Here is a 25,822-nt window from a genome sequence, read left to right on the forward strand (position 1 = left end):
AAGTTGACCTGTCATTGGCTACAGCAAAATAAAGTGAAGGTTCTGGAGTGGCCATCTCAGTCTCCAAACCTCAATATCATTGAGCCACTCTGGGGAGACATCAAACGTGCAGTTCATGCAAGACATCCCAAGAATTTAGGGGAACTGGACGCTTTTTGCCAGGAAGAATGAGTAGCTTTACCATCTGAGAAGATGAAGAGCCTCATCCACAACTACCACAAAAGACTTCAAGTTGTCATTAAAGAGGACCTTTCACTACAATAAAAAATCTAAACTAAGCATGCAGACATGGAGAGCGGCGCCCAGGGATCTCCCTGCACTACTTATCCCTGGGCGCCGCTCCGTTCTTCCGGTATAGGCTCTGGTATCTTCAGATTTTTGGCTCAACTGGGAGGAGCCTGCTCTTGTTCTTCTGGACGTCTCCTTCTCCCAGGCTGGAGTGCTGGCCAATCGCAGCGCTCAGCTCATAGCCTGAGATGTTTTTTTTCTCTAAGGTTATGAGGGGAGCGCTGCGATTGGCCAGCCCTCCAGCCTGGGAGAAGGAGACGCCCAGGAGAACAAGAGCAGGCTCCTCCCAGTTGAGCCAAAGATCTGAAGATACCGGAGCCTGTACCGGAAGAACGGAGCGGCGCCCAGGGATAATAGTAAGTGCAGGGAGATCCCTGGGCACCGCTCTCCAGGTCTGTATAGTTAGTTTAGATTTTTTATTGTGATGAAAAGTCCTCTTTAATGTTAAAGGGGGCAATACACGATATTAAGAACTGGGGTATGTAAACTTTTGATCAGGGTCATTTTGGGAGTTTGTGTTGTGATTATGATTTTCAAAGAGTAAACTCAGTTGTTTGACAATAAATGGCTTCAGCCGACCACTAACCATGAGTGAAAGCAATGTTTTTGTGTTATCATTCATATTCTCTGAACAATGGTTAAGAAATCATAAATTCTGCACGCATATGTAAACTTATGAGCACAACTGTAAATTACTACGAGCCGCGGTCAGCCTGGACTGTTTCCCGGGCTGATCATGGTCGTGTGGATGAGCCCTTAGGGTACATGCACGCGGCAGTGCAATTTATGCAAGTACGGTTTTCGTATGGTTTTTGATGCGTTTCCACAACAAATCCTGCATATTACCTGTGGATTTTGTCATGGATTTTAACAAAGATTTTCCTCAGATCTCACTTTTTCAATTGCAAAAGGTGAAATCTGGACTGAAAATCCGCACAAAGAATTGACATACTGTGGATTTGAAAATTTCCATGAGTAAAATCCCATCTACTTTGCACCATCGACATGCGGATTTTCCGCATGAAAATTCGAGCGTCATACCGTTTTCCTTTACATCAAAACTGGCTTAGTTGCCCATAGCAACCAATCAGATTCATCATATTATTTTCCAAAGGAGCTCTGAAAAATGAAAGCTGGAATCTGATTGGTTGCTATGGGCAACTAAGCCAGTTCTACTTTACGCCAGTTTTGATAAATCTCCCCCATGAGGTTTTGCTTCAGTTTTTAAAGCCAGAGTTAGGAATGGATTTCCTATTGAATTCCCCTCCCGTTACTATCCACTCCTTGCTTTGGCTTCAAAAACTGCTTGGAAACAGCATGTGTGAAAGCCCCTCATAGACTTCTTCAAAGGCGATTCCATAATCACTGAATACGGCATAAATCCAGAGAGACAGGGAAACAGAGCGCGGCTGGTGGAGGGGCAGACAGATCAGAGGCCGTGCACTTATTTCATTACAACCTGCCTGTCAGTCAAGCAGAGCCGGTTTTGCAACAGCTGGAGAGCCACGGGTTGGTGACCATTGCCTTGTGGAATTGGTGACCCTGTGACGAAATTCCAGCTCAACTGCTTGATGTCCCTAGGGAAGATGGTACTAGAAGAAGAAGCCAGGTTCTGATTTGATTGACTTAAAGGGGTTATTCCATGATAAATGTAAAAAATGAAAATCCGACATCATATAGAACATGGCAGTCTTCTTTTTACAAAGCTAGGACAAGCCCTGTACCTCACATGGATCCAGAGATCTCCTCATTCAGATCTGTAAGATTTATATCAATGCAGCTCAAGAGGAGTGTCCTTTCTGCTGCAGTTCAGGGGGTGGGCCCTTTCTGCTGCAGTTCAGGGGGGGTGTCCTTTCTGCTGCAGCTCTCTCCCCATCACAGCTCAGGAGCAGGGTTGCAAACCGTCTAGAAATTTCTCTGTGGAAAAAAAATAGACGTGTCTGTGATTTTTTTAGGGTGGTGGTACTTGACGAGATTATTTTGGTGGTAATTATCATCACTTTACAGCTCACAGTAAATGTTGGTAATGAGTTTTTATCAGTATATTGAGTTATAGACATGTATTACTTATAATCTTTATCATTCATTATGGTTTGTCCAATTTGTCCGTAAAAAATGTCGGATGTCCATGATTTGGGGATAAGTTGTCCAGAAAATTTTTTTACAAATTCTGGTCGGAAACCCTGCTCAGGAGGCAGCTGAGGGCTGAAACTGAGCATGTGCGGCCATCTCAGTGAGCAGGACAAAGAAATAAGAAAATAAAAAAACAGCAGGTGGCGCTATACAGATATAACTCAGTGGATAAATTTTTCATTATACGCAATTACAAAAGTGTTCAGATCCAGGTGCTGGTTTGAGATTTGTAGAATATTTTTCGCGGGACAACCCTTGGCGAGGGTGAAATTAACAGCCATATGCATAAAAACCCAGTGTACTTCATGTGGATGCTGCTGTGGATTCTGCCAGGTGACATGACTATGCAGGAACCTGGCCCTGTCAATCAAGAAGGGGGGAACTTTACTTTTGGGCAATGGTGCTCATAGGAAGGACTATATTTTCCATTTACTGTGTGAGTACCAGAGTAGTATCAGATTACTACAGCAGAACCTTCCATACATAAAGGCTGTAGGTCACACTATCAACTCTAACTAGAAACACTTACCTGTAAACCCTTTGTCCACTTCCTCATTGTTAGTCCCATAAGGCGTGCGAGAAATTACTTCCTTATGAGATATATAAGTCCCTCATGTACGTGCTGCTAGGACTGGACACAGAATTCCTCATCAGATTGATCCTGAGAATTGGATCCATAGAAAGAACTGCCAGGCTGTGCATAGGAGTCCAGTGGGCGGAGTGACACGATGGGGACTGAGTAGGGACTGAGTAGACAGCTGTCAGTCACTGGGTAGGACCACCTACCAGAGCCATGATCCCAGAAAAAGCAGGGATTTCAATTAATAAACTAGATTGGCGTTTCCTGAAGAAAATACATAGCGCTTAAAAAGAGCTGAAAGTGTGTGTGTTAGGCCTCATGCACACAAACGTATTTTCATTCCGTGTCCGTTCCATTTTTTTGCGGACCGTATACTGAGCCATTAATTTAAATGGGTCCGCAAAAAGAAACGTAAGGTACTACGTGTGCATTCCGTTTCCGTATTTCAGTATTTCCGTTCAGCAAAAAAATAGAACATGTTCTATTATTGTCCGCATTACGGACAAGGAAAGGACTGTTCTATTAGGGGCCAGCAAAATACGGAATGCGTCCATATTTTTTGCAGATCTGTTTTTGCAGAGCGCAAAATACATACGGTCGTGTGCATGAGGCCTTAGAAAGTGTGAGAGAAGAGGGGCCGTGTGTGCGCGTTGTCTGTGAGACCGGGTGGCAGTTAGACTGCGACTGTAACATCATCCATGGCAGTTAAAAATAGAATCTCTGAATGTTCCGCCATTCATTTCTATGGTGGATTTTTTTTTAATGTAAATTTATGAAAAACGACTAAAATACATGGCGCACCTTTCATCACCGAGAGCTTCGAAAAGCAGTTTGAATGGAGTAAGAACTGTATTAATTTCAGAAAACTGGAGAATAATAAAAAGATGAGAAATAACAATGTAAGTGCTATAATTGTAATTTATTCTCAATTTTTACCCACTTGTTGGCAGAGGACAGCCTGCTGGAGTTCACAAGATCAAGTCTACCCAGATAATGGCGATCACCGGCGATCACTATCTGTTGACTACAATGGGATCCCTGTCAGATCTCATTATAGTCAATGGGAAACAGCCTGCCAGATCAGTTAAACGGAGATGTGAACCTACCCTAAGACAGTTACCAGTAAATTGATGAAAAAGAAGGAAAACCAGCTCTGCCAGTTGTGTAATGGAGCTGGTAACTGTAGCTCTGCTTCCATTCATGTGAATGCTGCAGTAACCAGCTCTGTCCACTACACAACGGACGGCGCTGTTTAGTTCCAGTGACGATTTACGGCATCTGTAGTAAAGATGATCAGCAGGGGTGCCGAATGTCGGACCTCCTCCAATCTGATTAGGGTTGGACTGGCCATAGACCCTACAAGGTAAATTTCAGGTGGGCTGGTGACCAGGGATGCAAGGAGCATCTGGTACTTATGCACCTGGCTGAAGAAGGGTTAAGGAGTGGAGTGCTGCAGTAGGGGAGGCAGTATTTTGTGCTGCACCATAGTGTTGCTGGCCTAGCTATATTGTCTTTGCCTTCTGTCAATTTGGACCTACTTACAACATGGGGCCACTTTTAGTGGGGGCCACCTGCCAAGTGCCATTTATAATACTGGTATTTTATTACGTGGCAGAGGGGCTTTTGGGCTCCCTCAAGCACCAGGGCCTGGAGCACGTGCTACCTCTGAACCCCCTATAACTGCGCCCCCGCTTAGGTTGCATGGGGGGAGCCCTGAAAGCTTTCTTGACCATAGATTCACTGCACTAAAACCACAGCAGGCAGTCTAGCGTGTTCCTTGTAGGAGGCAGATACCTGAGCGTAAATGATTAACAACTTTCCAAGATACAAATGGGGAGGCCAGAACCGGCTCCTTGCATGTTTGCGCCATCCTATTTGCAACAGGTATGACAATATTTAAAGTGGCCCGCAGTCTATGGCCCGTCTCCATCATCGCCGGGCAGGTCAACATCAACCGCTTAATGTGTCACCTTCTTATTATAGCAATGTTGGATTATATTCAAAAAGTATTTGTGAGTGTAATTTGAGTGGATCCTGACCGCGAGGGAGCGGGGAGGGGGGGAAGCCTCCATTGCATAAGTCTCCCAGAACCAGAGGAGGTATTTAGGGGGGTGAAGTCTCAGACAATGAGAGCTTCTCCTTCCCTTGTTAACCGTGTTCTCAGACCGCAGCCTGCAAGAAATGAGAAGCTATTGAGAGAGAACTCTGTGTACCAAGAGAAGATGGGGAGGGACAGGTCGGAGGCTGGAGGGGGGGTAAAGCGAGAAGAATGAAGAAGAAAAAAAAAATGTTGGAAAGAGTAAAAAAAAAAATTTTAATGGGTCTGTAGAATTGTCTGTTCTCTCTGGAATGAAAGATGTGGACAGGGATGACCTAAGGGGCCATAAGAAGGGAAGAGCGTTATATGGAATGAAGAAGGAATAGGAAGACTAGTGACAGCCCCGGTACAGGCACTGAATTCCTTTACAGTCATAATCATCGGTACTGAAAGGGTTACAGGCACTTGCTGCACCCCGGTCACACGAGCTGCCCGGCTCTGCCTGCCTGGACATGCCTGCCTTCTCTTTGAGTGATTGTGGATTCTCCAGAGCTGGACCGCAGGCTATTGTTCAGCCGCAGATGCCCAAAATAAAAGAGGAACTGCTCCCATAAAAAAAACTGCTCGACTTAATTGCCTTTAAAAAAAAAAAAAAAGAAGTGCACATTCCCCAGCCACTCGCCTTTATTCACACAGCCATTAGGCTGCCGAGTCTTTTTCGCAGTCGCTTCTAGTAAATATTTCTGAAGAAGCGCATTTAGGTGTAGGGGATGAATGATCCTAATGCTAAATTTCTAGGAATTGGTTCCTGCTTCTACATCACAGCATGGGCCACACAAGGTAACACGAACACGTTTCAGACGAGTCCATAATCATAGCCGTGACCATTGAGGCCTTACATTGTGAGCGATCCGATTTTTCACTTTACTTTGGCTTCCGGCTGTGTTGTCCGCAATATCACATAATTTTGTTATCTGTCAGTGATAACGATAGGTCGTTGAGCCCTACAAGCAAGATACCAGCAGCAGATACTACTGTGTATTACCTTGCAGCCATTCGTAGCCTGACCACTAGGCTACTTTCACACTAGCGCTTTTTGCGGATCCGTTATGGATCTGCAAAAACGCTTCCGTTACAATAATACAACCGCATGCATCCGTCATGAACGGATCCGGTTGTATTATGTCTTATATAGCCATGACGGATCCGTCATGAACACCATTAAAAGTCAAGGGGGGACGGATCCGTTTTCTATTGTGTCAGAAAAAAACGGATCCATCCCCATTGACTTACATTGTGTGTCAGGACGGATCCGCTGGCAAGCAGCGTTTTGGTGTCCACCTCCAGAGCGGAATGGTGACTGAGTCACTGAACGGAGGCAAACTGATGCATTCTGAGTGGATCCTTTTCCATTCAGAATGCATTAGGGCAAAACTGATCCGTTTTGGACCGTTTGTGAGATCCCCGAACGGATCTCAAAAACGGAAAGCCAAAACTTAATATGTCCAAGTGGTGCATTGCTCACAATGCAGCTCAGACCTTCTAGATGTCACATAAGCCTAAGGGAGTTCTCCACTTTGGAGAATCCCGACTCGTCGGAACAGGGTTGCACTGACAATCAGCAGATCGCAAAGCGTCCTCCTGCTGGGACAGCCAGCAATCAACTGTCCTCTGTAGAGGAACCTGACGGAAAGTGTTCAGTTTCCCTGCAGTGCTACCAGAGGGGAAATAAAGCATTACACCATGCCCAATCAAGTCAATGCCACGGCGCAAAATCACCCAAAGGTTGGAGTAATGTTGATGCTTATTTAATCAGGTAAAATAGTACAACGCGTTTCGGGGTTTAACCCCTTCCTCAGGTACAGAATGTCTTGCATACATATATGTAACAATGCATACATTTAAATACAATAAAAAACCGCCAAAAACCACACAGGGGGGCGGGGTAGAGGCGGGTCAAATGGGTGGTGCTGAGTATGCTCTCAAAACTAGATAAACAGAAAGATTGAAACAACTCAAATGCTTTTAAAATCAATTGTTAATATGTGGCTTAAATGTCCCTACCAATAGGAGATCCATCGGATTATTGCGATTTGTTTAACTATTAGAATGCAATCGTTATTCAATGTCAGATTGCAGAGCATAGAAATACATATATCCACAGCAGTAGACATGTCCCACCCCTTAGGAAACAAGATGCGACTAGATATCGAGCTCACCTAGGGATGAACCACCAGCGGCACAACCAACATGGATCTAACTCATATCATTCGCCCAATTCACGGGACAACATGTATTCAAATCAAACAGTAGATACCCCGTCTACTGTTATAGAGATATCTCCAAGGACGACCCTCCTCTCTACAACGATTAATATGGGAGGGTCCCCTCCCTCCCTTCCCCACACAAATATTCCACTTTCCCCTCCCCCCCCTTCCCATACCATTATTCCAGTGTCCAGTTGTTTTAGTCAAGAAGTCCTCTCTAACTGTGCACCTCTAAATTTACCCCCCACTTCCTTTACTAAGAATTCCACTAACCAACTTCTGCCCAGACAATCCACCACCTCAGTATCTTCGTCAACGTCAGTGGAATTGGATTCACTACTCACAGTACACACTGAGTCCCCCACCCATATAGACACTGCTTCCATAGGAATCACAACACCACCTACTGGACAAACTTGTCTAGATACAGATCTAGACCTTGGAACAACGGCCCTTTCCGACTTTTCTCTGCAGACGACAAAGGGCCAGTTATCTTTTTTATCCCTGCCCCCCCTACTTACACCAGTCTCAGCCTACCCCATAATGAAAAGCCCAACTACGGTAACGATTACCAACTACTTCCGTCCGTTGGGAACCAGAAATTTAAAAAGAAAAAATGTAGGAGAGGAAGTAGGGGGGGCCAAGCCCAAAAGGAGAATTTGAAATCAAAATATAACCAGAAGAGTGAGAGAAAAATCTTCAATCTTTCTAGTCACATATTGAATCATGATGAGAGGGAGGTTCTATCCAAAGGCCTTTCATTCTGTCCATCTGTAAGGGCAGATGGATTCAACCTCTTTCTAGACCTACATAATTTTATTAGAAATCTCACTCTAAGGAGACATTTTAATATTACAGCGAAACAACATAATAAAGAGGCAGAACAAACAGAAGAAACAGCAGAACAACATAATAAAGAGGCAGAACAAACAGAAGCAACAGCAGATTCTACATCTCAAGACGTTTTCATCAACACTGACCTAAGACCACGGTCCAACTTTTACCCTCTTCACCATAGGGGGAACTTCATCGAAACTTTCTATGATCTGGTCTTGGACGACTTTAGATCAGTTGATAAATTATCGATTGATAAACACAATCTTAGTATCAAAGAGAAACTGGCTATTAAACAGCTTCAGGACAATTCGGATCTAATTATCCGCAATGCAGACAAAGGGGGAGGCATTGTCCTTCAAGATAGGAATGACTATATTAAGGAGGCAAACCGGATTTTGTCGGACAGTGAATATTACCAACAGTTGACTGAAAACCCCCTTATGGAACATCAACAAACATTCAAAACTCTTATAAACTCTGCATCCCACATTCTGAGTAAAAAGGAATTTAACTATATTCATGTCACTAATCCAGTTATCGCCACCTTCTACCACTTGCCAAAAATCCATAAAAGTATTTCGAATCCCCCTGGCCGCCCCATCATCTCAGGCATCTCATCACTTACGTGCAATTTATCCCACTATGTTGATATTCTTTTACAAAAATATGTGGTGAAATTACCATCTTATTTGAGAGACTCCACTACCTTAATCCAATTGCTACAGAATATTGAATGGAAAGAATCATACTATTGGCTGACCCTAGATGTTACATCACTTTACTCGAATATTAAGCATGAACTGGGTATAAAATGTGTAAAAGGCTTTTTAGATTCGGATGACCTTTTACCAGTTGAACAAAATGATTTTATTTTAAGGAGTATCGATTTCATTTTAACTCACAATATTTTTAAATTTGAGGATAATTTATACTTACAGACTAAAGGAACCGCGATGGGCACGCGTTTCGCGCCCAGTTTTGCCAATCTTTTTATGGGGGCTTTTGAGGACACTTTTATCTATAAATCAAAATATTGGACACAGAATATAATTTTTTACCGCCGTTATATTCGATGATTTGATTTTTATTTGGGAAGGTGACCTTTTAACAATAAACGATTTTATTAAGGAGCTGAACTCTACCGACTGGGGTCTCAATTTTTCAGGCAAAAGTGATAAAGCGAAAGCCGAATATCTCGACCTGGAACTGCATCTAAATGATAGATCCATCAATACACGGACTTATTTTAAAGAAGTAGATTGCAATAGTTACTTGGACTACTCAAGTGAGCATTTCAAAAAGTGGAAGAAAAATATTCCGTTCAGCCAATTTAAGCGTATTAGGCGTAACTGCTCCAGGAATGAAGATTTTGTCACACAAAGCAATGTAATACGGTCTAGATTTTTACAAAAGGGTTATCCGAGAGACATCATAGATACAGCTTTTAATAGGGTAAAAACATTGACACAACTGGATTGTTTGGCGGGAAGTAAGAAACAAAAGTGATACCAAATATCATAATACCAATTTTTTAACTACTTATAACAGTAATCATGTAGATATTCGCAAAATTCTGTCCAAACATTGGTATATTTTAAGAAAAGATCCGTTTCTGAACTCCGAGATAACGAAACAACCATCTCTAGTTTTCAAACGAGCGAAAACATTAAAAAATATGCTAGCTCCAAGTAAACTAAAGAAAAAAAGTGGAGATACAGCCAGCCAAGCTGTTACCAAGACTCCAGGTAGCTTCAGATGCAATCAATCAAGATGCCTCTGTTGCAGATCTTTAAACATTACCACGACTTTCTCTGGCCTAAATGAGGAATCTTTTAAAATTAAAGACGAACTAAATTGCGGATCTTCCAATATTATTTACCTCATCACTTGTCCTTGTAACCTTCGTTATGTAGGGCGTACCATCCAGACCCTGCGCAATCGACTCAATAAACATAGATCTAATGTGAAGAAAAAATTCCTTCAGCATAGCATCTCCAGACATGCTACTATCCACCATCAAGGTTCGTTTTTTGGATTCACGGTGACCCCGATTGAGCAAGTCCGATCAAACGGATATAATATAATCCAAATTTTGAGAAAACGTGAGATGTTCTGGATCTACAAATTAAACTGTTTGAAACCATATGGCCTGAACGAGGCCTTTGAAATCAATCTGTGAATTCCAAATAATCATCATCTTTTTTCACCAAGTATTGCTCCACCGCACTAATTAACGAACAATACATAACTGAGACAATCTACAAACTAGATATTGAAATTAAATTGCAATTATATCTAAACTATTGTTCTGGACATTCTGCCTCTGTTGCTACCCCTATTAAATGAATAGATGTGGTTCTTTATTCTATTCTATTTTATCCACAAACTTTTATCTATTCATTTAATTTAATTTATTTTCAAGCATTCAGTTTATGCTATAGATCAGGAACTAGCTTGGAACCAATGAATCAATATATTCTAATTATAAATATATTTTAGATCCTCCAAAAATATTTTACTATATCTTAACATCATCTGAATCATCTAATATACAATTTTATTCTTTTTACTATTTACATTGCCTCAGCCCTAAATTATGTTCTTTGAACAGGTCCCAATGCGGCAAGCCTGTGCAATGTGTATGTTCTGCCAAGTCCCCTAGCATCTAGCCGGTGTAGTACGTACACATCGCGCTCCAAGTCAGTCCGGCCCCATATCTCTTTCTCCTGACGTAGCCCCAGCGTCCAGTTACTAGGAGACGGAGCGTGATGTCATCCCACACACAATCGGCGGCTCCCTCAAGTAACCGCCCCCTGCATCCAGTAGCTGCTCCCGCCTCCATAGACACTTGCGGTCTCCTATTGGTGGCGGTCACATGGTATCATCATGTGACCGCACCACATGACCTACTAAGGTCCTACATCCTCTGCAATCTGACATTGAATAACGATTGCATTTTAATAGTTAAACAAATCGCAATAATCCGATGGATCTCCTATTGGTAGGGACATTTAAGCCACATATTAACAATTGATTTTAAAAGCATTTGAGTTGTTTCAATCTTTCTGTTTATCCTAGTTTTGAGAGCATACTCAGCACCACCCATTTGACCCGCCTCTACCCCGCCCCCCTGTGTGGTTTTTGGCGGTTTTTTATTGTATTTAAATGTATGCATTGTTACATATATGTATGCAAGACATTCTGTACCTGAGGAAGGGGTTAAACCCCGAAACGCGTTGTACTATTTTACCTGATTAAATAAGCATCAATATTACTCCAACCTTTGGGTGATTTTGCGCCGTGGGATTCTTTTATCTCTTTTATTCTGAACCACTGGTCTTCTGCGGGATCCCAGGCATCCCTGAACAGGAGCATCCATCCCGGGCTGCACATCATCCGTTGCAAGGAGTCTATGGGAAATCGTTCTATGTCCTCATTAGAGTTGTGCCTAAATTAGCACAACTCTATCAGGTGAGCCTCCCCAGTGGAGATACCTATTTTATATATTTCATAACTTTATTACCCTATGGTGTGCCATTCTCTTTTGTTCTCTAGTGGAACGACGCCTGTTTTCCGATACAATCAAGTCAATGGGCTGGAAGAGCCTCTCTCCACCTTGAAAAAGAACCTCCTGAATAGGGTGAGTTTCTAAGCTGGACAACACCTTCTTGTGGAGGCATGTTGATGGCAACTATCATTTCCTGGCTCAACGTGGATTTAATGGTTTCTGATGCATTAAAGGGGTTTTCTGGGACTTAGATATTGATGACCTGACTCCCAGCATCCCAACCACGCAGCTGTTTTGGGCAGCCTCCAACACTACAAACTATTCAGTGCTGAGAGGGAAGCAGCTCCAGTAGGTGGGCACCAGAAACCACACACTGGATGGAGCTTTCTGCTTTCAGCTCTGTCCGTTGCATAGTTTCCAGCAAATTCCCAAAATTGCTGATCGGTCATGGTGATGGGTATCGAAGCCCCACCAATCTGATGTTGATGACCTATCCTGAAGCTAGGCCACCAAGTCAAGAAAAAATAACCTTTGAAACCCAGAAGTGGTGTTTTGGGGAGGAGATTGGTAAGGGTTTACTAACTGACTGACATGGACCACCTTTATAGCCAGTGGTGCGGATGGTCCCGACTTTGAATCATGTTAGAAGCCTTAAGAAACTTTGGATATCGTTGGCAATCTACTGGGTATTGTGGGGCTCCAGACAGTCACCCAACGGCAGGTGTTAACTCTACAGCAGGTTTGCATGGTGGTCAAGTCATCTCAGCACTCAATAAAAACTTACGGAGAGATCACAAAAAGTTGATCATATTTTTTGGTCTCATTTAGAGTACATGGTGTGTGTGGGACGACAGCCCCTGGTGTATCTCCATATTAAAGTTTAGTGCTTCCCACTGCTGCATAATTACCAGTCTTATTGCCCCTGTAAATTTTATTGGTGAATCTACTCCTTTAAACTGTGTTTTTAACGTCTACAGGTCTAACCGGACTGCCGTGTTTTCCTGTAACCTTTTTTGGAGCCACAAATCCCATTATTTCTGCAGCAATATCCTACATCAAAAGGTCACCTCCTGAGAGCCTCTAAACTGTTGATGCAGCAGGTGTCAATACTGAGGAACTGATACTGCAGGTATATTACAAAATGGTTCATCATACAAAGAATTTGCAGAAGGCAGAGCGCCCCTTTAGGTACTACATCCTCTGACAATGTGGACTAATCAAATAACTAAAAACCTACTGTCATAGTAAACAGATTTAGTGGCCGAAATCTAAACTTTATGGTCCACCGAAATGTAGATAGAGTCTGCATAAAGGGGTGCATGGACCTGACACCATTTAAAGGATGACACTTTTAGCATCCTCATATCTAAAGGACGCCATTAGCCCTTGCCCTAAAGCTGCCCATAGATATCAAAGTCAACAGAAATTTTGGCAAGGCTTGGTTTGAAAACCCTGCAATGGCCAAAAATCTCATCAGGTTAGAAAGTATCATGGATCAGATAAAGGTGATTTCCGGAATTGTAATACTGATGGCTTATCATTAGGATGCGGACAGCACTTCCTCAGGTTGTGAATTTGGCTGGTCCTTATAGGCATCCATACATGACAGGCCTGAAGGCCATTGATAGGCCCCTGGCAACATGGCAAGCCCTTGACAACACGCAATTGCATGGAATGGGTGACAATGTGGATGAGAGAGAAAGTCCACTCCCAAACCCTGACTGGGATCAGAGTAATCTGCAATCCTGGCCATTAAAGTGGGGTGCCAGCTGTGTAACACAGCCACCACCTGCAAGTAGTGGCACAGGCACAGCTCCTGAGCCTGCGTCTTTACTTTGCCATATCATATCGCAATTGATGCTAGGAAGGCTCGTCCTCGTTGGGGCCCCCCCCTCCCCCAATTGATCTCTGCAACAGAGAGATTCGAAGCGGCGGCCATGCGGGCATCAGAAGCGGCGCGGGTGCCAGGGAGCAAGGTAAGTACAACCTGTGTGAGGGGCCTGGGCATTAGAGGGGGTATTATAGGGGTTAGATAACCCCTTTAACTGACCAGATGGGCCAATTTAGTCTGTTATGTTGCTGGTGGGATCATCCCTACGAATGTTCCCACTGATTGGCCGCATGTATGGGTTGTTTTACTAACCACTTGCATCCCCCATATAATAACATTTCTGGAGCATCTATTCTTATGATGAGGCATTCCTTTATTATTCCTACTTATGAAAGAATTGATGGCTTTTGGTCCAGCTGGATGTTTACAGTTGGAGGCGTGTCCCTGCACATTCTGGCACTGGCAGCACTGATTGGATAGTGTCAGACTGTGCAGGGACACACCCCTAATTGGGTAACACTCAGCTGGATCTTCATTGCAAACTGCCAGTAATTTATTAATAACTTCTAGCAGGAATGGCATGTCATCGAGTCATAAGAATATACAGACGTGGACAAAATTGTTGGTACCCTTTGGTCAATGAAAGAAAAAGTCACAATGGTCACAGAAATAACTTTAATCTGACAAAAGTAATAATAAATTAAAATTCTATAAATGTTAACCAATGAAAGTCAGACATTGTTTTTCAACCATGCTTCAACAGAATTATGTAAAAAAATAAACTCATGAAACAGGCATGGACAAAAATGATGGTACCCCTAACTTAATATTTTGTTGCGCAACCTTTTGAGGCAATCACTGCAATCAAACGCTTCCTGTAACTGTCAATGAGACATCTGCACCTCTCAGCAGGTATTTTGGCCCACTCCTCATGAGCAAACTGCTCCAGTTGTGTCCGGTTTGAAGGGTGCCTTTTCCAGACTGCATGTTTCAGCTCCTTCCAAAGATGCTCAATAGGATTGAGGTCAGGGCTCATAGAAGGCCACTTTAGAATAGTCCAATTTTTTCCTCTTAGCCATTCTTGGGTGTTTTTAGCGGTGTGTTTTGGGTCATTGTCCTGTTGCAAGACCCATGACCTGCGACTGAGACCAAGCTTTCTGACACTGGCTAGTACATTTCTCTCTAGAATTCCTTGATAGTCTTGAGATTTCATTGTACCCTGCACAGATTCAAGACACCCTGTGCCAGACGCAGCAAAGCAGCCCCAGAACATAACAGAGCCTCCTCCATGTTTCACAGTAGGGACAGTGTTCTTTTCTTGATATGCTTCATTTTTTCGTCTGTGAACATACAGCTGATGTGCCTTGGCAAAAACTTCGATTTTTGTCTCATCTGTCCACAGGACATTCTCCCAGAAGCTTTGTGGCTTGTCAACATGTAGTTTGGCATATTCCAGTCTTGCTTTTTTATGATTCGTTTTCAACAATGGTGTCCTCCTTGGTCGTCTCCCATGTAGTCCACTTTGGCTCAAACAACGACGGATGGTGCGATCTGACACTGATGTTCCTTGAGCATGAAGTTCACCTTGAATCTCTTTAGAAGTCTTTCTAGGCTCTTTTGTTACCATTCGGATTATCCGTCTCTTAGATTTGTCATCAATTTTCCTCCTGCGGCCACGTCCAGGGAGGTTGGCTACAGTCCCATGGATCTTAAACTTATGAATAATATGTGCAACTGTACTCACAGGAACATCTAGTTGCTTGGAGATGGTCTTATAGCCTTTACCTTTAACATGCTTGTCTATAATTTTCTTTCTGATCTCTTGAGACAGCTCTTTCCTTTGCTTCCTCTGGTCCATGTCGAGTGTGGTACACACCATATCACCAAACAACACAGTGATTACCTGGAGCCATATATATAGGCCCAATGGCTGATTACAAGGTTGTAGACACCTGTGATGCTAATTAGTGGACACACCTTGAATTAACATGTCCCTTTGGTCACATTATGTTCTGTGTTTTCTAGGGGTACCATCATTTTTGTCCATGCCTGTTTCATGAGTTTATTTTTTTACATAATTCTGTTGAAGCATGGTTGAAAAACAATGTCTGACTTTCATTGGTTAACATTTATAGAATTTTAATTTATTATTACTTTTGTCAGATTAAAGTTATTTCTGTGACCATTGTGACTTTTTCTTTCATTGACCAAAGGGTACCAACAATTTTGTCCACGTCTGTATGTGCCAGAATTAGTTTGTCAGGAGAGGTGACGGGTCCTCTTTAAGAGACAGTACTACCGTGGCTGTGATATGCATTTGATTCATTATATTCGGGGGCACTCTGAAATATGTGACTATTAACCTCCTCAGGACCGCCGCACGCAGGGATGCGTCTTTGCAGCGGCCCTGTAATTCCTCCTGGATGCGCCGGCGCGTCATCTCGCGAGACACGAGATTTCGGTCAGAGCCGGCCCGCGCATGCGCATCGCGGGCCGGCAAAAGTTAAAGGACAATTTCGTCATCAGCCTGCCAGCCAATGATCGTCGCTGGCAGGCTGATGATTTTCAAAACATCAAATCAGAAGCCATCTAACACATTATATTTATAAATATAAGGTGTTAAATGGCTGCTGTGCTGGAACCAACCGACGAAAAAGACCAGCAGAGGAGCACAGTTCACAGTAAGTACACACCAACAGTACACTTAGCCCCAGATCACCCCCCATCACCCCAATTAACCCCTTGATCACCCCTTGATCGCCCCTGTCAATCACCTAGTGAAAGGGAAAAAAGTGATCAGTGTAAACCGCCACTTTTTTTTTTCACTGGTATTGACTGATAGTTTTAGGATAGTTTAGGCCCCTTGGTAAGGTGGTTAGCGATCGTTTAGCGCCCAGCCCACCGCACCGCAGTCACTGATTCGTTGATTAGCGTATCGCTAATCAGCTTTTGTACTTTTATAGTATCTGTAAGTGATCAGAACTGATCACAGTCAGATCTATAATAGTATTAGTGTCACCTTAGCTCGCCCTCCACCCAAAACGCAGTGTTTGCCCGATCAGGCCTGATTGGTCGCCCACACGTGCGTTCACCCACGCCCGCCCCGCCGCAGTGACACTGATCACTGCACAATCACTTTACACGCACTGCGGCGATAAAAAAAAATCTGTTTTGATATTTTTTATCAATCGCAGCGGCCTCCGGTACTTCGCTAGCCTCCCATTTGTAAGACAGGCTTGCTGTTTTTCTTGGGTAGTCTCAGGGAATACCCCCTATATTTAGTAGTCCAAATGGCAAATAAGGGGTATTCTTCTTAAGAGGCCTACAGGCTTTTGACCTAGTCGGATAAGGAATGGGAACCCTGATCTGACAAATCCAGCGGGTCAGAATATGAACCTGTAGAAAGCAGTGGCAGTCTGACCCAAAGTTCGGACGAGGAGGTTGAGGTCCCTGATACCGCCAGGCGTACCCGGCCCTGTGTTGCTAGACCACAGGTTGCGCAGGATCCGCTTCAAGGGCAGCAGAGTGGGGCTGGCGCTGTCGAATTACATGGTGAGGCATACACCAGCAGTGCAGCCCATCCTGGACCTAGTACCAGCACTGCCGTACAACATGGTGAAGTGGCTAGCACCAGAAGGGCAGTTGAAGCTGGTACGGTGGCACGTGCAGTAGTTCCCCCGTCGCAGCCACCGCACAGACAGGCCCGTAGAGCCCCTAAAGTCCCTGTGGTGTTGACAAAACCTGATTGGCAGCCCCCCAACTTCAGCCGCACCAGTAGTTCCCCCTTTCACCGCCCAGTCTGGAGTTCGGGTTGAGACAGCTCAGATCGGTTCGGCACTGGGTTTTTTTGAGCTGTTCTTGACTGCGGAGCTGTTGGACTTAGTTGTGGCAGAAACAAATCGATATGCCACTCAATTTATAGCCACCAACCTGGGAAGCTTTTATGCCAAGTCTTTCCGGTGGAAACCCGTCCAAGTTTCCGAAATTAAAACTTTTCTGGGCCTTCTCCTCAACATGGCCTAACAAAAAAGCATGAATTGCGGTCATATTGGTCCACGAACCCAATTCATCACATGCCCATGTTCTCTGCTGCCATGTCCAGGACACAATTTGAGATCATCCTGCGTTTCCTGCACTTTAGCGACAACAGCACCTCCCATCCCAGAGGCCACCCAGCTTTTGACCAGCTCCACAAAATTCGGCCCCTCATAGACCACTTTAACACCAAATTTGCAGATTTGTATACCCCTGAGCAAAACATCTGCGTAGACGAGTCCCTTATACATTTTACCGGGCGCCTTGGCTTCAAACCATACATCCCAAGCAAGCGCGCCCGGTATGGGGTCAAATTGTATAAGCTCTGTGAAAGGGCCACAGGCTATACCCACAAATTTCCGATCTATGAGGGTAAAGATCAGACCCTGGAGCCGGTCGGTTGCCCTGACTACCTGGGGAGCAGTGGGAAGACAGTCTGGGACTTGGTGTCACCCTTATTTGGCAAAGGGTACCATCTTTATGTGGACAATTTCTACACAAGTGTGGCCCTCTTCAGGCATTTGTTTCTAGAACAGTTTGGCTGCTGTGGCACCGCACGACCTAGTCGCCGGGGCTTCCCCCAACGGCTCGTTACCACCCGTCTTGCAAGGGGGGAGAGGGCTGCCTTGTGTAACCAAGAACTGCTCGCGGTGAAAATGGAGAGACAAGCGTGACGTTTACATGCTCTCCTCCATTCACACAGACACGACAATCCAAATTGAACGAGCAACCAGTGTCATTGAAAAGCCCCTCTGTGTCCACGACTATAATTCGCTCATGGGAGGGGTGGACTTCAATGACCAGATGTTGTCTCCGTATTTAGTTTCCCGACGCACAAGACGCTGGTATAAGAAGGTGTCTGTATATTTAATTCAATTGGCTGCATATAATAGTTTTGTTCTCTACAGTAAGGCTGGGAGAACAGGATCCTTCCTCAAATTTCAGGAAGAAATCATCGAGAACCTCCTGTATCCAGGAGGTTCCGTGGCCCCATCCACCAGTGTAGGTAGCCGTCTACACGAGCGACATTTCCCCAGTGTCGTTGCCGGTACTTCAACCCAACCGTCACCCCGAAAAAAATGTCCACCCGTGACACCTGCTATTTCTGTCCTGACTGCCCTGACCTCCCTGCCCTATGCTTAGGGGAGTGTTTCCGGAAGTACCACACACAGGTACACTTAGCATAGGGATCACATCTCACAGGACAGGCACACAGGGCTATTAGGGCCCATTCACACACAGCTGCTGCAAACCTCTCCTTTCACCTGGGACAAAGTGCATAATGTACTTCGCCACATCTCTGGGCGATTTGCGCTTTGCACATTGTCCCATGGGGAAGGAGTGGTTTGTCCTATAAAGATAAAAAAAATCACCGGTAAGCAAAAAAGTTAATGTTCTGTTTCCAAAGTTCATAAAAGTTCTGTTCAAATGTTATTATAAAGTTCATATTAATAAATTTATTGCGTTGCGGCCTTTTTTTTTTTACCTTCTAGGTGGCCCAACCGATCGACCATCTGCAGCACTGATGTGCATTCTGACAGAAGCATTGCGCTGCTGTCAGATTACACAAAAGTCGGTGTATGCGGCGCTGCAAGACGAGATTTCTCCTCTGCAGTAAAAAAGATATGTTTGCCGAGGCTTATGAGCTGAGGAGGCGGCGGTGTTCATATGCTTTGGCAAACACTTTGTATATTAAAAAAAAACTAAAAAAAACTGGCAATGATTTATTCATCCACATCGATTGATGTGAATGGAGAAATCGGGTTTGCCAGGGCATACGAGCTAAGTGGGTATGGATGTTGGGCGGAGCTCCTATGTCCTGGCAGACGCCTTTCCCCTTCTTTTTTTTTTGGCAGAGATTTTTTCATCCACATTGATCGATGCGAATGAAGAAATCTGTGCCGTTCATTTTTTCTTTCAGCCCAGAGGCTGAACGGAAAAAAAAAATCTCATTACCTGTATGCTCAATATAAGGAGAATAGCAGAAACTCCTAATGCTGGCCATACATGTAATGATTGCGGAGACCCTCAAATGCCAGGGCAGTACAAACACCCCACAAATTACCCCATTTTGGAAAGAAGACACCCTAAAGTCTTCGCTGATGGGCATAGTGAGTTCATAGAAGTTTTTATTTTTTGTCACAAGTTAGCGGAAAATGATGTTTTTTTTTTTTTTTTTTTTTACAAAGTCTCATATTCCACTAACTTGTGACAAAAAATAAAAACTTCCATGAACTCACTATGCCCATCACAAAATACCTTGGGGTGTCTTCTTTCCAAAATGGGGTCACATGTGGGGTATTTATACTGCCCTGGCATTTTAGGAGCCCTAAAGCTTGAGAAGAAGTCTGGAATCCAAATGTCTACAAATGCCCTCCTAAATGGAATTTGTGCCCCTTTGCGCCCCTAGGCTGCAGAAAAGTGTCACACATGTGGTATCGCTGTACTCAGGAGAAGTTGGGCAATGTGTTTTGGAGTGCCTTTTTACATATACCTATGCTGGGTGAGATAAATATCTGTGTCAAATGACAACTTTGTATAAAAAAAATGGGAAAAGTTGACTATTTCTCTCACCCAGCATTGGTATATGTAAAAATACACCCCAAAACACATTGCCCAACTTCTCCTGAGTAGAGCGATACCACATGTGTGACACTTTTTTGCAGCCTAGGTGGGCAAAGGGGCACAAATTCTAAAGAGCACCTTTAGGATTTCACAGGGTATTTTTTACACATTTGGATTTCAAACTACTTCTCACGCATTAGGGCCCCTAAAATGCCAAGGCAGTATAAATACCCCACAACTGACCCCATTTTGGAAAGAAAACACCCCAAGGTATTTCATGATGGGCATAGTGAGTTCATGGAAGTTTTTATTTTTTGTCACAAGTTAGTGGAATATGAGACTTTATAAGACAAAAAAATAATAATCATCATTTTCCGCTAACTTGTGACAAAAAATAAAAACTTCTATGAACTCACTATGCCCATCAGAGAATACCTTAGGGTGTCTACTTTCTGAAATAGGGTCATTTGTGGGGTGTTTCTACTGTCTGGGCATTGTAGAACCTCAGGAAATATGACAGGTGCTCAGAAAGTCAGAGCTGCTTCAAAATGCGGAAATTCAAATTTTTGTACCATAGTTTGTAAATGCTATAACTTTTACCCAAACCATTTTTTTTTACCCATTTTTTTTATCAAAGACATGTAGAACAATAAATTTTGAGAAAATTTTATATAGAAATGTAGTTTTTTTTAAAAAAAAATTACAACTGAAAGTGAAAAATGTCATTTTTGTCGCATAAAAATCGGTAAATTTCGATTAATAACAAAAAAATTAAAAATGTCAGCAGCAATTAAATACCACCAAATGAAAGCTCTATTAGTGAGAAGAAAAGGAGGTAAAATTCAGAATTGTAAAAAGTGGTCTGGTCATTAAGGGGGTTTAAGCTAGGGGAGCTGAGGTGGTTAATTGTTCAGTAAGATATCCCACATTCTTCTGGAGTTTGTGGATGTACACAGGGAGGGTGTCTGTTGTGCCATGTGAGTCTGACATGTCTGTCCAGCAGAGTTACTACAGTCCTCCGCTTCAATACATTCACGGGGGTGGCTCTCCTACATAAAACTGGCCCGTCATGGCAGTCTCAGCTCCCCCCCCCCCCCCCACTCCGGTACACAATGACTTGCCTTTCACTTGCTAATTACACTAAATATTTAAAATCAACACGCAGAATAAACAGTTTGGCTAATCTGCCCCTGTTTGAGAATGCTAATCCAGCCTTTTGTCTTCCGCTGCTGTCTGAGGAAAAGGCTCCCTCTATGTCTCCCTCTCAAACACCATTTTCCCTCTCTTGCCCTCTTCTTTCCCTCTCACGGGTCATCTTCATTTTTTTTTGCACAAGCAATACAGGTCACTCACCAGAGTGAAAAATGTGCACCACCCGCAGAGTAGTACAATGCCGGCCCGTACTTTCCTGGTTGGAATAGTCTGTGGACGAAGGATATTTAGTTAAGATGATATTGGCACCGAGTAAGCTCCGCTTCTTCCCACAGGAGAAATGAACTACTGAGATTTAAGAAGGAAGACGGAAAAACGGATTAAAGCCTGCACATCAGAACTGATGACGTCAGAGACAGTCAGAAGGATATGGACATGGCTTGGAATTAGAGCGGCCGTTGATGACAGCCATACTCATTTACTGCACACCTGTACCCGTCTATAGTAGTGTGCAGTGGCGTAGCTAGAAATGACTGGGCCCCACAGCACATTTTTTTATGGGCCCGCCTCCGCCAGTAATTTTTTCACAACCCCTTCCTTTCATGCCTCCCCCATTCCGGTGGCTAGTAAAGATCGCTCTCTCAGACACTGTCTATACTGTCACTGTATATAATGTCATTGCGTAATACTTTTGAGGGGGCCCTGACAAAATCTTTTAGTCCTCCTCCTCCTGGGTGGGCCCCTTCTGGGTCAGGGCCCCAAAGCAGCCGCTTCCTCTATAGCTACGCCCCTGGTAGTGTAGGAAACCTGGAAATAAGTGTCTAATTTCATGTTCTAACTTTAATCAAAGTCAATGCTCTATGCTAGCGGAAATGTACGGTGCAGAAGTACATCTAATATCTATCCTAGTGTCAGCTTACCGTGGGGGTCCATTCAGGAAAGGAGTTGTTCAGTTCGGACAACTCTCTTAAAGTTTTTTTTTTTCCAGGACCTGTTGGGTCTTGCAAACCCAGTTGGTCCCATGTTCATATGAGAAAAATGATGTTTTAATATATGCAAATGAGTGTCTAGGAGCAATGGGGGCAGTTGCCGTTACACCTAGAGGCTCTACTCTCTCTGAAACTGCCTCGCTCTCTCCACTGTGATTGACAGGAGCAGGTGTGATTACATATATACTACCTGGCCCTGTCAATCAAAGTGCAGTGGGCACGGGAGTTGCAGAAAGAGCAGAGCCTCTAGGTGTAATAGAAACCCCCCCCATTGCTCCTAGATGCTCATTTGCATATATTAAAACCACATTTTTCTCAGCAATGCGGGCACATATGAACATGGGACCAACACAGATGCCTTCAGCTGCCAAGTGCACATGTAACAGGTCTGCCAGTGTCATAGGTACAGATGCCTTTTAATTACCCATAACTTGCATGTATTTAAACACATAATATACTTTCCGCCCTGGAGATGTGTGGATCGGCTGCTCAGGAACCCAGTCACATGATACTCCTATTCTGAAAATCCTGTCTCCATTGACGTCCTATGCTTAACCAGTTTTCCAGCCTGGGTTATGGATGGAACATCCCTTCCACTGTGGACAGGACCAGAATTGTTCCTCTCACCTGGTGCATGTGCAAACTTCTGAATCCATTTCTTCTGCGCATGCACCAGGGAGAGCAATAGTTCTGGAACCATCCACAGCAGAAGTGATGTCCCATCCATAGACCCTCCGGCCTGTATGTGACGTCAATGCAAGCAGGATTTTCAGAAGAGGAGCATCACATGACTGGGTTTCTGAGCAGCAAATCCACACAACTTCAGGATGGAAACTATATCACAAAATTTTATCTACAGGCAAGTTATGCGTAATTAAGTTGGGTTTGCTGGACTCACTGGATCTCAGGAAAAAAAAAACTTTTAAAGAAGTTGTCCCAACTGGACAACTCTTCTTCTAAATGGAGTTGCCCTGGAGTTGACCACAAGTCCAGTGAAAAATCTGGAGAGGAGGGATGGTAAACTGATTTCAGCCTGGTCATAGATGCTTGGCATTGGAACAGGCAAAGCAGTCAATAAACATCAACTTTTTTGAGCTTACCACCCTACACCAAGCTTCTTGAAGTTGGAACGGCAGTAAGGGTTCCTCTGGAATGGAAACATTTCTTATGGGTTCCTCCATGTTAATAAGGTTGGGAATCACTGATACAAGACCGTGCCATGTCTACTACAGCAGGAACCTATCTATTCAGGGCCTTTCCTCTCTGACTATTTTCTATGATGTGAAGTTGTCCATTTGGGAAACCGACTTTATACTGTAAACCTGGAGGTATGAACTTGTCCCTTCAGATGGTATGGTAGAGCCAGGGGTGCACCACCAATGAGGCGAGGTGAGGCGATTGCCTCAGGAGTGACAGGTTGGGGCAAATGTGGGTCAGCAGAAGGGCCATGAGCGCTTCCATTGTGGAAACACTCATCTCTGCAACTGCATCGCTGTTCTCAGGACAGCAATACAGTTGAATGCTGTGGCGGGGCACCAGAGCGATGTCTCCCTGCCAGGGGTGTAGCTAAAGGCCCATGTGCCCTGGTGCAAGATTTCAGCTTGGGCCCCCCTTCCCTCAGTGCTTTATGACCAGGGAGGCAAAAATGAAAAAATTGAAATGGCACCCCCCAATCCCCCTCATGCCAAATTCTTGACCTAAACCCTTCCCTGGTGAAACTTGACCAGCATGCACTTTCCATAATACCAGTGTCTTCTTATGTGGCACAAGGGTCTTTGGGCCCCCTCAGGCTCCTGGGCCTGGTAACGACTGCTACCTCTACACCCCCTATAGCTACACTCCTGCTCCCTGCCCTACCATTCCCTCTAATAGGCTTTAGTTCTAATTCATGTAGCCTATCAGAGGCCGGTGTCATCATCATCATACTGTCTGAGCCCGGCTGCATACAGCCCGGCTCTGTTTCAGTTTTCGCAGCAGGCAGCAGAAAGGCTAGGTGCACCCTTGGGTAGAGCACCAAGAATCAAAACTGTAGTGGAAAGTAACATTGGTCAAGAAACACGGTTCCTTCGCCTTGTTCCAGATGATATGTCTGATGGAACTGATCATGTCTGTGCGATAGACAATAGAAAATGTGCATCCACTTGATGTGTCCCTTCCAGAAGTTGGGCTACACTGTGCCGGTTGCAAGGCTACAGAGAATATACAGAACTCTGCTCTGATGTCCATGGTCAGGAGGTGCTGGATTGTATAATGTAGTGCGTGTGCAACGTATGGTGGAGAAGATCATCACTTATACATGAGGATTTTGAGGAATAGTATTTCACACCTCTCAACCTGAATCCATGTAAGGAGGGTGCAAATAAACCTGCCCTGTCACTATAGTACATAGCTGAAGTGTATGACATAACTGGTCTGTGGTATAGTAAAGCCTGGCATACAAAGGGCAATACAGTATGTAATAGACTTACTGCAGGCTACTTACATTCACTGGAAAATGGAAAATCCCTGGTACTTAATGGAAGGAACAGCACCCTTTTCAAGAGAAGTCTAAAGACCAGAAAAGGTCAAGTCTGAGGAAAAGTCTGGAGACCAGTGAGGAGATGAAGAGTCAGAAAGTAAAAAAAGGTAAAGGTAAAGGTACCTCTAATGTTTTGAATGTTTAAAGGACATCTGTCCGCAGATTTGTACCTATGACACTGGCTGACCTGTTACATTCAGCCATATGTGATCGCATTGCAGAGGAAAATGATCCTCTAGGAACAATGTGGCCACATATGAACATGGGACCAACACAGACGCCTTCACCTGCCAAGCGCACATGTAACAGGTCAGCCAGTGTCATAGGTGCAAATCTGCTGACAGATGCCCTTTAAAGGGGTATTCCAGGACTTAAATACTGATGACCTATCCTCATTATAAGTAATCAATTTCAGATATGTGGGGTCCTACTACTGGAGCCCCTGCTGATCATGTCCGTCAGTCACATGGCCTTTCTGTAGCTCAATCACATTCAGGTGAATCTAATGGAGCTGCAATACTACCACGCACAGCGCTGTACTTGGCATACTATAAAGAATCAATGATTGTGGCCCCTTTAAACAGCTGATCAGCGAGGGTGCCAGGAGTCGGACACCCACCAGAGAATACGGTCATCATTATTTAAGGGAGTGTGCCACATGAAATAACTGGTAAACCAGGCACGATGCCTTGTAGGGCTAGTTCGGCTAAATGTAATGAGATCGTTCCATTAGCCATCCAGTGTATCATTCTGGAGGAATACTACTTTTTAATCCATATGCTAATGAGCAGTAAAGTGCACTGAGGGCGGGCCCAAGCCACACTGTGCTCCCTTGCTCCTCCAACTTCCTCTGCCAGCCCCTCCCTCCCCTTCTTGATTGACAGGACCAGGTTCCTGTATAGTCATCTCACCTGGCAGAATCCCCAGCAGCATCCAGATGTTACATGTTGCGACACAGAGGCCACCGTATGAACGTACTCTTACTCAGGAGGATATCCACAGTGCAATTTACGCTGCAGATTATTTTTTTTTCACAGCATGTGGATAAGATTTCTTATAGTGGTTGTGCACTTTTGGATAG

General features: G+C 44.1%; 1 long non-coding RNA gene across 1 annotated transcript in view; it reads right to left on the reverse strand.

Moving 5' to 3' along the window:
* Positions 1-1,547: 1,547 nt before the first annotated feature.
* Positions 1,548-25,822, reverse strand: part of LOC122942492 — a 44,808-nt gene continuing 20,533 nt past the window's right edge. Inside the window, exon 3 of the long non-coding RNA XR_006390566.1 lies at positions 1,548-2,205. This is a non-coding gene — a long non-coding RNA (uncharacterized LOC122942492). The remainder of the gene's footprint in view (positions 2,206-25,822) is intronic.

This window comes from Bufo gargarizans, chromosome 6 (genome assembly GCF_014858855.1).
Source record: "Bufo gargarizans isolate SCDJY-AF-19 chromosome 6, ASM1485885v1, whole genome shotgun sequence".
NCBI classification, from domain to species: Eukaryota; Metazoa; Chordata; class Amphibia; order Anura; family Bufonidae; genus Bufo; species Bufo gargarizans.